We start from the raw sequence: 9,182 nt of genomic DNA on the forward strand, positions 1-9,182 counted from the left end.
CAGGATCTTGGCTCACTGCAACCTCTGTCTCCTAGGTTCAAGCGATTCTCCTGCCTCGGCCTCCTGAGTAGTTAGGATTACAGGCATGTGCCACCATGCCTGACTAATTTTTGTATTTTCAGTAGACACAAGGTTTCACCATGTTAGCCAGGCTGGTCTCAAACTCCTGACGTTAAATGATCCAACTTCCTTGGCCCCCCAAAGTGTTGGGATTACAGGTGTGAGCCACTGTGCCCGGCCTCATCTTCCAACTGATGTGGGGCCTTAATTACACCTGACAAGTCCCTTTATCTTTGCCATATTCCATTGGCTAGAACCAAATCACAGGTCCTGCCTATGCTGAAGGAGTGGGAATTATAAAGGACATGAACACTAGGCGGCACAAGCTCCTAAGTGTCAAGGCCCAACTACTACAGAGAATACAGAAAAATAGAAATTGAGTGTCACATCAAATGCAGTATTGTTCTTGAGTCTTCCTGCTGTGAATTTTTGGGCAAAGAAGGTGATAAAATACATTCACCCAGGGGACTATAGGAAATTGCAATATCCAATATGAGTAGCCCCTAGGCTTAGGACGTAGCAAAATGTTTAAATATGGATTTTGTTATGAAGATGATGCAAATGTCTGAAAATCAGTGTCCCCGGTGTGAAAAATTCTGGGTAACTACTGAATGAAATCAATATGTTGCCAGAAGGAATCACAAATATAGAAGAAAAATTAGCAGAATTATTAAAAACAATGAACAAAGATGGCTCGTTTAGGAGTAAGGAAACCCAATAAATTAAGCATGCAAAAAATTGTTTGAGGCTTTTTTAGAAATCCACTTAATCTGAGAAAATTTGTTAAAGGGATGTGCCATACATACGCTAAACCAGTTTGGGATCTAAAAGAAATAATTCATCAAAAAAGCAAGACCTGGGCAGGCGTGGTGGCTCATGACTGTAATCTCAACACTGGGAGGTTGAGACAGTAGAATCACTTGAGCCCAGGAGTTCAAGACCATCCTGGGCAACATACATAGTGAGACCTTATCTTTAATTTTTTTTTTTTTAAATTAGCTGTACTCGGTGCGTGCCTGTAGTCCCAGCTACCCAAGAGGCAGAGGTGGGAGGATGCCTTGAGCCCAGGAGGACGTGGCCGCAATGAGATATAATTGTACCATTCCACTCCAGCCTGAGTGACAAAGCAAGACTGTCTCTAAAAAAATAAAAATAAAAAGCATGGCCTTATGAAAAGAATTTGTCCAAGTATGCACTTAATTGTGCTAATAAACACACATTCACAACCTAAAAAAATTAAAAGCTGTCTTTTTAATCCATTTAGAAGTTGGAACACTGGGTGAAGGTCATACTGTTGCAATATGAGTCCGACTTCCTTCATTAACAAAAGCCTTCTGAGTTTTGTCTTTCACTAATTGATGATAAACAGCAGTTGCTTCTTACAACCCTATGTGTCCCATACAGTCTCTATGCTCTTTTACTGCTATTTCAGGCCATAGTTTGACCAAATATTTTCATCACAGAATAAAATGAATAACCACTCTTAGAGCCTTTAACATCAGTTCACTTTCAGTCTGACAATTAACTATTACGCGGTTACATATATCTGTTTTCATTACGGCAGGCCCTTTTTCCAGGTATCATTACCTGTAACAGTTAGGATGCGACAGGTGTGATAATAAATAACCCCAAGTCTCAGTGCTTAGAACAAGAGTTATACTTTCCCCTATCACAGGCAGCAGGTGGGCTCTGCACTTCACAGTGACCCAGGGATACAGGCTGATGGGACAACCATCATTTAAAACATTCACAAAGGGGAAAAGATCTCTGGAGGATCTCAAACCAGCAATTAAATGCTCTGACCAAAGAGTCACTGGTCACTTCTGCTTACAGGTCATCATAAGTCACATGACTTCAATAAACTACGAGTTTCAGGAAATGCAATCATTTTTGCGCATTGAAAGCAAAGAGCCAAGAATATTTTGTGAACAGTATTAGTGATTATCACAAAAATAGTCACCAGGATTTCAGAAATGATTAAAACGGGAAACATTGTTTTTCTCTAAAAGCAAAGAGTATTGGGCAAAAATGTATGCAGATGTCCATGGCATGAGAAAAATGCTATATAAAATATGCTGAAAATACAGTGAAACCTAAGTGACACAACATGGTGGAACAAATATATTTCTATTTCAATTTCAACGTATTATGTCTGCTAGTCCCTCTGCTGAACAGATCATACTATAACCATACCTTATATCATTTAGCAACATTTTCTTCAAGTGTCAAGATTAATTATAACATTTTCCTTTCATGTAACTGAAATACCTGCTACCTCAAGTTTGCTATGCCTGGCACACAGAGAATTAGCAAATAATATAGTTAAAAGGATTTTAGAGTCATTTAGCAGTGTAACTCTAAACATAATTGATTTTATTAACTGAGCTGCAGACTGCAAAAGGCAAAAATCAGCAGAATTACAAGTCACTACCAGGTGGTAATGTTGGGGTTAAAAATCAGGCAGTGTAGTGCCAACATGAATGCTTTTGGTTATATACTCACTTCCTTTGTACACTACACTCAAATGCAATGATTAATTACAAAATGTAATTTTAAAAACCACTCTCCCTTATAACAGCAAAAGAAAAATACTGTGAGGTAACTAGAAACAAAAGTTTAAACTATTACCTATATTTTAATGGAGCATGGTATTAATATGACACAGGCAAAGAGACAAGATAAGAGAATATTGAGCACAGACACATACTCAGGTGTGCCTGGAAACCTGGCTTGTGAAAAAGGGAGGCATTACAAATCACTGAGAAATGATGGCTTTTATTAAATGCTAATGGGAAAATTGAACATCCATAGGAAAAACACATCCCATGCTCACATCACACAGCAAAGTCAAGCTCAAATATACTAAACATCCCAATGAGTAAAGCTTATCTAAAATGTCAAGAAAATATATAGGTAATTATTCTCGGGGTATCAGGCTAAAGAAGACTCTCTTAAACAAAGCTGCACAATCAAACAGGAAATACTGCTACACCTACGCAATAAAATAAATCATAAACAGATTCAAAACACAAGACACAGGCAAGGAGTATCTTTATAGCTTATTCAGGCAGCCAGTATAAAGAAATCCTAAAAATCAATAATGCACAAAATATGTATGAGCAATCACCTGAAAAGCAATAAACACATGGAAAGAAAATGTTCAGCCTCACCGGTAATCAGGAAAAATGCAAATTAAAGCCAGTATTTCAGTCTTACACAGGAGAAACAGTAGTATATTTTGAGGAAATTGATCTTAAGAAGGGACCAACATATTGTGTTGTTAATGGCTAATATGACGAGAGAGATACATACATATTGTGCTTTGATATTATTTGCAGGCTCTTTTTTGGGGGCTTCCTTCACGACATCAATTTTTACCATAAATAGTTCAGGGACAGACAGCAAAGGGGATATAATCAAAGCATGCCAAAAAATAATGTGTGCTGCAGTCTTGAAAGAATTTAGAGGCTTGTAGCATCATTGAGCTGACAGCCCAGTAGAAAGCACACACCTACACAAGAAATGTAGCCTGAAGTAAAGCCACTCTTGGCATATAATTTATCAGGGTGCTAATTACATGAACAACAACAAGAAACACGCCAAGAAGATACTTTTGGAGGTTATTAAAATGCAGAATGGAGAATATAAAATGCTAAATATCCCCATTTGAAGTCAATATGTTTAGTTATAAATCGCAATAACGACCTCCAACTCCCAATGTATGGGCTTACACAATAATTTAGTGTTATTAGTCATAATAACAAGAGTTGGCTGGACTTAGCTAGGTAGTATGCATTTGAGGTCTCTTATACAGTTGCCATTAGATGGTGGCTGGAGCTCAAGACTCACTTGTCAGGTACAAGTGAGTGGCTGGAACAGCTACAGGGTGATCAGGAATCTTCTCTCTCCAGGCAGGCTTTCCTTGAGGCTACTGTGTAGTTCATAGCATGATGGTCTCATGGTTATCAGATTTCTTACATGACCCAGTTTTCCCTGGGCAAGCATAGGAAGCTGCCACCTTCCTATGACTTGCTTCCAAAATCCCAGAAGATCAATTCCATTGCATTCTACTGATTAAGTCAGTCGTTAAGAGCAGCCCAGACTCAAGAGGTCTGGAAGTGGATTAGACTTCATCTCGTGATGGAAGCAGCTGCGTGGAGGTGCAGAGAAGGAGTAACAGGTGCCTATCTTTGGGTATTACCCACCACACAAGATGATTTCAACATTTCTTCACCCTTTACAGTGTGTTACCAAAATGATTACGAAAGATGCCTTCATGTATTAACATTATATGTGAATGGATCAAGCTTGTATCTCTAGGCACAGCATGGACACAGGCCAGAACCAACAGAAGTCTTCACCATAAGTGCCAGCAAGAGAAAGAGGCTGTGCTATCTCCATGTTCCTAAAATAACATCCTATAGCAGATCTCATCACCTGGCTGTTTCCAGGATATACTGGAATCACTGATGTCAATCAAACCAGACCTATGGACTCAGATCAATTGCATGGAATCAGATTGATTAAATGATCTTCTAAAAATACCACAGGTCTGAAGAAGCTTTATCCTTAGTATTATTCCACTCATGTAGCCCTTACTTTCCTTAAAGTCAGATAAAATTTGTTTATTTTACTGAAAAGCAATTAATAGGTCAGAATGTGTAAGTATTTCATTCTGATATTTAATATTATTATTTCTTTCTTTTTCACATTGTCTTACAAGTGAATAACCAAGATTTCCAGCTAATACTATGTGGTGTTAGCTTCTATCATCAATAATTAATTGAACTGATTTTCTTGATCATGGTATTATATAATTTCCCGTTTAAACTTCTCCTCACCCTACCACAAATAATCTTCAAAATCAATTTCAGAATTTTTTGTTTGAATAAAAACTATCATAATTTGTCAGTCACTAGATGTATTTACTTTTTTAAAGTATTTTCTAAATACTATAAGTAAAATGATCATTCTTATAAGTATTCATAATTTCAATTAATTAAAGTCTTTTTGTTCTCAGAACCTTTCACTTTCTCAGGAAATTCAAGTATTATACCAGAAGTTTAGCCAAACAATTTAATTTGTATACATCCCCATCTTCTGGCTCCAACTTCTGTCACTGGGAAATTCTGAGTTCAAAATCATTTTTATTGCTTGATTTATTTTTTGCTATTAATCAAGGATCTCTTTTCTACATTATAAAAGGTTATGCTGTAATTCTTTCCTGATAATGGTTGCTATCTAGTTCTATCTTCTAATTCCTGCCTCTTTTGCCTAAAGCTTCATATCTCAAATACTAAAATAATATCCAAAGTGTCAAAGTGCCATTTAATACTTTGCTCTATTCCTGGCATTAATAAAACTAGAATGATCACATCAGTCTCTTCATGTGTCTATATAATTCAAAGCAATTTCTCAAAGCAAACTAATGAACTAAAGAAATAATAAATCTCATTGCTCAATCTTTTACCTATAATTTAAAGTGTTAGCCAACATTTTTTTTCCTAATCTTATGGTGTCCAATTATTTTCTAAAATGGTCATATAAATAAAAAGTCCCATAAGCAGTGAATAAGAATTCCTGTTACTTCACATCCTCATAAATACTTAATATTGCCCAATTTAAAAAATCCTATTCTAGTATTAACTATGAGGAACAGAAATTCTCACGTATTGTAGTTTAATTTACCAATTATTACCTTTATTATTTTCATTCTTTATATGTTAAAAGAAATATGTATTTTAATAAAATTCAGGGAAAAATTGAAATCTAAAGTATCAAGAATTTTGCACTGTTGGTTTTGCAAGTGTCCTTAAATGCTTATTTGCATATTACTATTATATTTGGTTGTTAATAACACTATAAGAAGTTGAATACCTAAGGATCATTCCAAATAACTCGAATCACTCGATCTACCCATGCCATCCATAGATCAATCAATTCGTATGAGAACTATCCTGAAAGGTGCAAAGGTAATTCTGCATCATGGAAAAAATAATAATTTACCTTTGCATTACATACAAGTGTTTTTGTTTTGTTTTGGTTTGGTTTCTTTCACAAAAATTACAGTAGTTTACTTTTAAAAATTTGCATTTAGGGAGTATCTTGTTCTCAAAAGTGATGGAAGTTGTCATAGAAACAACCATAACTACAAGAGATACATTTATCAGAGAGAAAAATATTTACCCTGATCCACTTTTTCCTTGTTACGAAGGAAATAAGTCATTCCCCAGGAGTGAGTTTTCTCTTTCAGGAATATGCAGAGGATACTGACCTTCTCCGTTTTGCACTCCCAGGAGTCCTTTTTTTCAGGCATCATGAGGCTTAATTTGTCAGAGACCTGAATCCTAAACTTGTTTCTGAAGACTAGAATGTTCCCTCACAAGACTTTGAATCACTTGGGGAAAATGTCAGAATGAGATTTTAGAAATTATGTGACTGAACAGAACAGGCTGTTATTTGTGTTTGAGGAGGAAAAAAACACCCATGGTATTTCCCAAGGCAAGTAATTATCTTCAATAATATTTATCCTTGGTGTATTCAGAGTTAACAGAAAAATCACAGGAGTAGAAGACGAAGAGACATTTGTAAATACCTCATTTATTTTTCCCTGCCTGAAACTGTACCTGTTATTTCTCTAACAAAATAACGCCTCTTCCTTTCCTGGCAATACTTTATGTTGTTAACCTCTTCATAATCCTAACTCTATAACTTTGTCTTCATGATCCCTTTATAAATATCTCAACAGTTGTGTCCAATGCTTACAAAAATAGATAAAAATTTTAAAAACTCTATTATGATTTGCAATAAATTAATTATAAGATAGTCATATGCTATAATGCACTCATATATTATCACTAAAAATAAATATATTTTAATATTTTAAATCCTTTTATTAGCATTTAATTTTTAATTTTAAATTTCAACTTCTACTACTGATTAACGGCTACATGTGCAGGTTTGTTACATGGGTAAATTGAGTGACGCTGAGGCTGGGGGTACTAATGATTCTATCACACAGGCAGGAGGCACAGCGCCCAACAGGCAGCTCTTGAGCCCACCCTCCCTTCCCCATCTACTGATACACAGTGTCTGTTGTTCGCACCTTTATTTTATGTGTATTCAATGTTTAGCTCCCATTTATATGTGAGAATATGTGGTATTTGGTTTTCTGCTCTTGTGCTACGTTACTTAAGATAATCACCTCAGCTCCATTCATGTTGCTGCAAAGGACATGATTCCATTCATTTTTTGGCTGCACCGTATTCAGTGAGGTATATGTACCACATTTTCTTTAATCAATCCATTGTTGATGGGCAGTTAGGCTGATTCCATGTCTTTGTTATTGTGAACAGCACTGCAATGAATATATGGGTGCGTGTGTCTTTTGACAGAGTAAGTTAGTTTCCTATGGATATATACACTTAGCAGTGGGATGGTTGGGTCAAATGGTAGTTCTGTTTTAAGTTCTTTGAGAAGTCTCCAACTACTTTACACAGTGGCTGAACTAGTTTGCATTCCCACCAACAGTGTATAAGTGTTCCCATTTCTCCACAACCTTGCCAACATTTGTTGTTTCTTGGCATTTTAATAATCGCCATTCAGACTGGTGTGAGATGGTATCTCATTGTCATTTACATTTGCGTTTCTCCAATGATTAGTGTTGTTGAGCCTTTTTTCATATGCTTTTTGGCCACATGTATGTCTTCTTTTGAGAAGCATCTGTTCATGTCCTTTGCCCTAAATGCAGATATTTTAAAAGTATTGAGCATATTTTATATATTTTCCCTGGTATTTAAATATCGAATAATTTATCCTAGTTTCTTCCAAAAATGATTTCCAGCAACTTTCAAAATACATGGAGTAGTGTGACTAAAGTTAAGAAAAATTTATTTTACTCAGGTAACAGACACACTAAATACCTTAACTTCATCACTACACATTATATACTTGTAACAAAATTTTATATGTTCCTCATAAGTTTGTATAAATTGAAAAATAATAAAAATATTTTGAGTATGATATTAACTGTATAATAAGAGTATAATGAGTTTAATGAGAATAAGAACTATTACTTTTTAAAATAATAAAACTTAAGTAGTAAAGATCAGGTAAAACAAACAAACAAACATACAGAATACAACACAAAACTTGGTCCATACAAAATTACCAAAAAGGTCAGCTGAATTGGTTTCATTTTCTCCTTCAGTCTGTGCAGTGAAGGCAGCACACCCTCCCTCCGGCTTGGTAGTGTCTTAACGATGCTAAGACGATGCTCAGAGGCAACAAAATTATAGTTACATCTGCTCAGAAAACCTTCACTCCCATGGGCATCATTAAAAACATCTCAGGTAAAGCATTTAACTTTCTCAACAATACCTTATACTAAGTCACACAGTGTTTATCGTGCTGTATGGTAATACGCCTCTCAAAATTTTAGTGACAATGATGGCAAATTGTGTTCTGGAGAAAAGGGTATCCCATGGTTGTATCAGAATGATGGGTTCATGACTCACTCCTCCTCTGGATTAATAAATGGATAGAATTTAAGGCAACCAGAAAAACAGACAGATCAAATCATTTCAAAGGTAATGTACTTTTTCACACCACTAGAATCTGGTAAGTTTCAATGAATTAAATCCACTGGTAATTATGGGAGTGCAGGTGTTCTATTTAAACATTTGTAAGTAGATTCTACCAACTAGGCATAAGCAGAATTGCAGTATTTGTCAGGGGAAAACCCTGAAAAAGCCACAGGTCATGTACAAAGCCTTCTTCCTGCCCATGGAAGACTAGTAGGCAAACCCTTAGTTTTTCTCACACACACACACACACACACACATTTAATCAATTTGTTGAGCATCTACTATGTTCCTGGGACATTCCTGTTTCAATTTTTTTTGATATTTAATGACAAACAGGATTCCAAATGAAATGTTTGTTATTTGGTTCAGTTTGCCCCAACCTCCAAGCTATTGATTTCCATTTTTTTCATTACATATCTTAGAGAACAGTCTCCAATGATACCCAACCGAATGACTTGACATGGTTTCACCAAAAAAGGGAGATTTGCTGGGTTATCCTTACAATCTCAGTTCAAAATGATCCAATCTCTGTTAAAT

This window comes from Mandrillus leucophaeus, unplaced genomic scaffold (genome assembly GCF_000951045.1).
Source record: "Mandrillus leucophaeus isolate KB7577 unplaced genomic scaffold, Mleu.le_1.0 Scaffold37, whole genome shotgun sequence".
Classification (NCBI taxonomy): domain Eukaryota; kingdom Metazoa; phylum Chordata; class Mammalia; order Primates; family Cercopithecidae; genus Mandrillus; species Mandrillus leucophaeus.